General features: G+C 39.3%; 1 long non-coding RNA gene across 1 annotated transcript; it reads left to right on the top strand.

The window, feature by feature from the left end:
* Nucleotides 1–6,227: 6,227 nt before the first annotated feature.
* LOC120976701 (uncharacterized) lies at nt 6,228–7,051 on the top strand. The gene is made up of 2 exons (XR_005772924.3): nt 6,228–6,379; nt 6,528–7,051. It is a non-coding gene; the product is annotated as an uncharacterized lncRNA (long non-coding RNA).
* The last annotated feature ends 215 nt before the right edge of the window (nt 7,052–7,266 follow it).

The following is a 7,266-nucleotide window of genomic DNA, read 5'->3' as shown; positions in this document are numbered from 1 at the left end:
ACCGAGCTCAAGTGGGAGTTCGACGAGGAACGTGGTCGTTACTATGTTTCATTTCCTGATGATCAGTAGTGGAGCCCAGTTGGGACGATTGGGGATCTAGCATTTGGGGTTATCTTATTTTCATTTGGATTTGACCGTAGTCGGTCTATATGTGGATTTTGGAAGATGTATGAATTATTTATGTATTGTGTGAAGTGGCGATTGTAAGCCAATTGTCGTTATCCCATTCTTGTTCATTACATGGGATGTGTGAAGATGACCCTTCTTGCGACAATACCTACAATGCGGTTATGCCTCTAAGTCGTGCCTCGACACGTGGGAGATATAGCCGCATTGTGGGCATTACAATACTGGTCCTGTTGCTCATATTTCCAACTCGAAACAGGGGCTACGGATTAAACGAAGATTGGCTAAGGACAAGATGATGATGCGCGTCGGAAATGGTTCCAAGGTCGATGTGATCGCCGCCGGCACGCTACCTGTACATCTACCTTCGGGATTAGTTTTAGACCTGAATAATTGTTATTTGGTGCCAGCGTTGAGCATGAACATTATATCTGGATCTTGTTTGATGCGAGACAGTTATTCATTTAAATCAGTGAATAATGGTTGCTCTATTTATATGAGTAATATCTTTTATGGTCATGCACCCTTGATGAGTGGTCTATTTTTTGTTGAACCTCGATCGTGGTGATACACATATTCATAATATTGATGCCAAAAGATGCAAAGTTAATAATGATAGTGCAACTTATTTGTGGCACTTTCGTTTATGTCATACTGGTGTAAAGCACATGAAGAAACTACATGCATATGGGCTTTTGGAATCACCTGATTATGAATCACTTGATGCTTGCGAACCATGCCTCATGGGCAAGATGACTAAGACTCCGTTCTCTAGAACAATGGAGCGAGCCACTGACTTATTGGAAATAATACATACTGATGTATGCGGTCCGGTGAGTGTTGAGGCTCGCGGCGAGTATCGCTATTTTCTGACCTTCACAGATGATTTGAGCAGATATGGGTATATCTACTTAGCGAAACATAAGTCTGAAACATTTGAAAAGTTCAAAGAATTTCAGAGTGAAGTGGAAAATCATCGTAATAAGAAAATAAAGTTGCTATGATCTGATCGCGGAGGCGAATATTTGAGTTACGAGTTTGGTCTTCATTTAAAACAATGTGGAATAGTTTCGCAACTCACGCCACCTGGAACACCACAGCGAAATGGTGTGTCCGAACATCATAATTGTACTTTATTAGATATGGTGCGATCTATGATGTCTCTTACCGATTTACCACTATCGTTTTGGGGTTATGCATTAGAGACAACTACATTCACTTTAAATAGGGCACCCTCTAAATCCATTGAGACGACACCATATGAACTGTGGTTTGGCAAGAAACCTAAGCTGTCATTTCTTAAAGTTTGGGGTTGCGATGCTTATGTGAAAAAGCTTCAGCCTGATAAGCTCGAACCCAAATCGGAGAAGTGCGTCTTCATATGATACCCAAAAGAAACTATTGGGTACACCTTCTATCACAGATCCGAAGGCAAGATAGTTGTTGCTAAGAATGGATCCTTTCTAGAGAAGGAGTTTCTCTCGAAAGAAGTGAGTGGGAGGAAAGTAGAACTTGATGAGGTAATTGTACCTTCTCTCAAGTTGGAAAGTAGTTCATCACAGAAATCAGTTCCAGTGATGCCTACACCAATTAGTGAGGAAGTTAATGATGATGATCATGAAACTTCAGATCAAGTTACTACCGAACCTCGTAGGTCAACCAGAGTACGTTTCGCACCAGTGGTACGGGAATCCTATTCTGGAAGTCATGTTACTAGACCATGATGAACCTACGAACTATGAGGAAGCGATGATTAGCCCAGATTCCGCGAAATGGCTTGTGGCCATGAAATCTGAGGTGGGATCCATGTATGAGAACAAAGTATGGACTTTGGTTGACTTGCCCGATGATCGGCAAGCCATAGAAAATAAATGGATCTTCAAGAAGAAGACTGACGCTGATGGTAATGTTACAGTGTAAAAAGCTCAACTTGTTGCGAAAGGTTTTCGACAAGTTCAAGGAGTTGACTACAATGAGACCTTCTCACCCGTAGCGATGCTTAAGTCTGTCCGAATCATGTTAGCAATTGCCACATTTTATGATTATGAAATTTGGCAAATGGATGTCAAAAGTGCATTCCTTAATGTATTTCTTAAAGAAGAGTTGTTTATGATGCAACCGGAAGGTTTTGTCGATCCTAAAGGTGTTAACAAAGTGTGAAAGCTCCAGCGATCCATTTATGGACTGGTGCAAGCCTCTCGGAGTTGGAATATATGCTTTGATAGTGTGATCAAAGCATATGCTTTTATACATACTTTTGGAGACACCTGTATTTACAAGAAAGTGAGTGGAGCTCCGTAGCATTTCTAATATTATATATGGATGACATACTGTTGATTGGAAATGATATAGAATTTCTGGATAGCATAAAAGGATACTTGAATAAGAATTTTTCAATGGAAGACCTCGGTGAAGCTGCTTATATATTGGGCATTAAGATCTATAGAGATAGATCAAGACGCTTAATTGGACTTTCACAAAGCACATACCTTGGTAAAGTTTTGAAGAAGTTCAAAATGGATCAGTCAAAGAAAGGGTTCTTGCCTGTATTACAAGGTGTGAAGTTGAGTCAGACTCAATGCTCGACCACTGCAGAAGATAGAGAGAAAATGAAAGGCATTCCCTATGCCTCAGCCATAGGTTCTATCATGTATGCAATGTTGTGTACCTGACCTGATGTGTGCCTTGCTATAAGTTTAGCAGGGAGGTATCAAAGTAATCCAGGGGTGGATAACTAGACAGCGGTTAAGAACATCCTGAAATACCTGAAAAGTTTAAAGATATGTTTCTCGTTTACGGAGGTGACAAAGAGCTCGTCGTAAATGGTTACGTTGATGCTAGCTTTGACACTGATCCGGATGACTCTAAGTCGCAAACCGGATACGCATTTATATTGAATGGTGGAACTGTCAGTTGGTGCAGTTCCAAGCAAAGCGTCGTGGCGGGATCTATGTGTGAAGCGGAGTACATAGCTGCTTCGGAAGCAGCAAATGAAGGAGTCTGGATGAAGGAGTTAATATCTGATCTAGGTGTAATACATGGTGCATCGGGTCCACACTACAAAAAACCTGTTAATCCATGACGGATTTCTGATGACGTTCCCAGAATTCGTCACAGAAACCGTCATGGATCAGCAACATAAGAATGGCCCTCAAATCGGTAACCTCATTATGACGGACAAAGAGGGACTGTCACAAAAGCCATCAAGGATCCACCAGTTGGGCCTAGCCTTTCTTTTCTTATACACAATTCAGACAGTACAAATGGATGGTGCTGATGTGTCATGCGTGCTCCTTGTTTGGGCCACATTTTAGTCAGACACTAGTTATTATTGTACACATAGAAACCTAAAAAATAGGGCACGAGACTCAAACCTGGAACCTCTTCATATGGTACAAAATTTGTTTATAAGAAAAAAAAATAGTACACGGGTGGTCGGACCAAGATAAATTACACGGTCCTACCTCAGACCAGCTACATCCTGTAGCCAGGCCAGGTCCCATGTCAGCGTATAGTACAAGTGTGGGCCCCCCATGGCAGGGTATGAGAGAGAGAAATAAGGTGAAAAATTAGGCAGATAGGCAGCGAACCTGAAACCTGAGAGATACCTCACGGTGAAGATTTTTTTGCGGGAAAGTGCACTCTTTTTTTTGCGGGAAAAAACCAAAGTGCCCTCTGTGTGGACAAGATTTTTTTTCTAATACAAGTGTGGACAAGATATCTAAAACTATATGTTTTTTAGGGGTATCTAAAATAATAATCCCTTCGTCCAAAATTACTTGTCGATGAAATAAATGTACCTGAACATATTTTATTTCTAAATACATCCATTTTTATTCATTTTTGTGACAAGTATTTTCAGACGGAGGGAGTATGTAGTAGTTTGCTTTCCGTATTGCTCGCCTTCAGTAGCACCTGGGCCGGCCCAGTGGTATAGCGTACCATTTTCTTATCTTCAAGTGATTTTCCTATTGCGTATTCTATTGGTTTTCTTTTTGTTTTATTTTACCAACTCGTTGTTTATTTGTAAGTTTATTTACTTCCATGTTGAAAATTTATTGTGTATTTTATTTTATTTTTTCATTATTTTGTACCTTGAACTAAGCATGAACTTTTTCCAAACTTTGTATGGATTTTGAAAAACTTACGAAACTTTTATGTATCTTTATTCATCCGAAAACACAAGCACGCACAACAAGTTTTATTAAGTCCATGCATTTTTCCTTTTTAGCTTTTACCATTAAAACATAACTGTAATTTTTTTACAATGTTTACTAATACATAGTTTTTTTTATTCAAAATCTTCATTACATTTTCATTATCGATTAATCTGAAGAGGTAAATTTTGAATTTAAAACAAAATTACATTGGTTTAACTTTAAAAAAATATGTATTTTCATTCATGACCACAAGAACACACAATTACTATGTATATGCATTGTATGTTTTAAAAGACACAACTATTAAAAAATAGATAATGTGTATAAAAATATTATCTATTATTAATTATAATTTCTAGAAATGTATTAGAAAATATCTCAACTTGTATTCGAAAAACAACGTATTTATTGAAATACAAGAATGATTTACACAATAATTTTTTTAATATATGTTGAATAGTTTCTAAAGACACGTTGAACACTTGTTTCTAAATACTCGTTGTCAAATTTTGAATGCATGACATTTTTCAAAGTTATGTTGACAATTTTAAAATAAATGTGATACATGTTCCAAAAAGATTCCGAACATCTTTTTAAATGCACAAACACTTTCTTTACGTTTCAGGATAAATGTATTTTTTCTTACATTTATTTTTCATTTTGGAAACGCAAACAAAGTGTGCAAAATATGAAACCTAGTATGGTGCCATTATATGATACCTGGAGATTATGTTAACAATTTGAGAAGGTTTCACAAAAGTTGTGAGGTACACTACATGGAAACAAAACATCTGTGAGAAAAAATCGTGGTTTCGAGAGAGAATGGGTCGGGTTTGAAGGTAAACTGTCGGTTGATTCACTGTTGGACCTTGAATTTTTTTTTTGGGTCCATTTGATATATTGAAGTCATTGGGTGCCTTTCTAGGCACTTAACGGATATAGTGGAAATTGGAACCACATGTAGCGTGGAATAATCACTAAAAATATGTTGAATTTGTTTTTATTTGTGGTCTTTAGTCTTTGTTTAGGACATATGCAAGGAAATAGAAGTAGTTCCACACAACATGGGGCCAAGACTTGAGCACCAACGTGGAGCTTAGTGCTTATTTAATTCTTACATTTTAACCGAAACCAAGAAACACAAAACTTGGCATGGTGTGGTGATATGGACCCAAGAGGTTGTAGTAAAAAATGATAATGTTTTATAGAAGTTTTCATGTTGATCGTTTAGAAAATTGAATTATCTCTTAGAAAATCTAGGTTTCGAGAAAGAATGGATGAGGTTTAGAGGCGAAGCGACACTGCTTCATTTTCCTAGCGTTAAAACTTTTTCTGCTCTCAATATACGACATTAGATGTAACATGTAAGATTTTTACATTTTACTAGGCCCATTTACTATATTTAAGACATTAAATTAGTTCCAAACACCATGGTGCCAAGACTCGAGGAAGCGTATACTCGGTCCATTTACTATATTTTGCCAAGTTTTTTTACATAGAAATGGTCCGGAAGGACCCCGAGTATCCATTACTTTTATATCTTATTTTAGATTCATTTAGTTCAAATTGAATTTGCTTTCAGTTTAAGCACGCACAATTCATCTACACTATAGAAAATATTTAATCATTTCAAAATTATTGAAACTTCTAAAAAACAAATATATTCAGCATATTAGATGTAAAAGGCATTATTGGGTTTATATGATAAACAATTTGCCAATTACTTCAGTAGTGTGCTTTACTTACTCTTTTGCAAAATAGAAAAAAAAAGATGGTTCAAAATCGCTGCTGCCTTCATCGATGCTAGGCTAATGTCAACAAAAGCCCATTAGGTTCCCACCTGCGAAGATGCATGTATCCGACATGAGGAAAACCGTGGCCTCTGATTGGTTCACTCAACCTTCACGCGGATCGCCAGTCACAGCCGTCGGATCCTTTAAAATCGAACGGCGGTAGACTCGTTCTTATCCCCACGTTTTCTTCCCTATCCCCTTCCTCCTCCCAATGCCTTTCCCATGGCCGACTCCCCTAATCCCCTTCCTCCTCCATCTTTCGTCTCCCAACACCTCCCTTCCTCCATCCACTGACCGAAGGTAAGCATAGCCCCCACTATGCGGTGGCAGCGTCGTCATCATCCAGGGAGCTGTGCCATGGCGGACGCTGCCACCGTCGGCTCCTCTTCCTTCCCAAATCTCAGCTTCCCTGATTTCCTTCTTTCCTCTTCCCCCGATTAATCTGTAGGTCTGTCCTTCGGAAGCTGCATCGGGCCAAGCAACGCCATTGCAACCTCCAGGTGGCGCCCACACGTCCGAAGGTGCCACTCTGTCCTGCCATGGGTGTGAATCTACCACCATGTAGTGGTGCCGTGGTGGAAGCTGCCGCCGTACGCCATGCGGGGGCCTCCTTTTCCTTACTGATGGCGGCGGCGCCTGCGTCCTTTTCCCGAGCGGCGGTGACAGCATGTCTTCCGAGAAGCAACAGCAATCTCCATTTCTAGAGCAAAGGCCGCGACGGCGTCGTGTTCCCAGAGGCGGCCTACTTTTCCTGAACGTCGGCGTAGTTCTTACCTGACTCGTGGCGGCCTCGTCTTCACAAACGATAGCAACTGGATCGTTGTGGTGCCGGCGGCTGGCCGTAGAGCCGTAGTACATTTTGTTGTAATTTTTTAATTTTTTTTGTAATTAGTTTTTATTAGATGAGCGCATATTCTAGAAAAATGTATTGGCTTAAAACGTTGAAAGTAATAGGCTAGCCTTTGACTAAAATTACTTCTATAAGGGCTGGAATTACTTTTTTAGCAACACTAAATTACTGTGTTAAGTCTATAAAAAAATTACCGTGTTAGGAATCGGACTTAAGCTAGTGGGACAAAACAATGTTGGGCTTGTAAGCACATGTGCTGTATCTAAAATTAGTGGGCCAAAACACAAATTGGGACAACTGTAATAATTGGGCCAAAATGTTGAATGGGCTGATTTTT

The sequence above is a fragment of the Aegilops tauschii genome, chromosome 3, assembly GCF_002575655.3.
Source record: "Aegilops tauschii subsp. strangulata cultivar AL8/78 chromosome 3, Aet v6.0, whole genome shotgun sequence".
In the NCBI taxonomy this organism is placed as follows: Eukaryota; Viridiplantae; Streptophyta; class Magnoliopsida; order Poales; family Poaceae; genus Aegilops; species Aegilops tauschii.
Note: the sequence above shows the minus strand (reverse complement) of the source record. Positions and strands in the feature narration are given on the sequence as shown.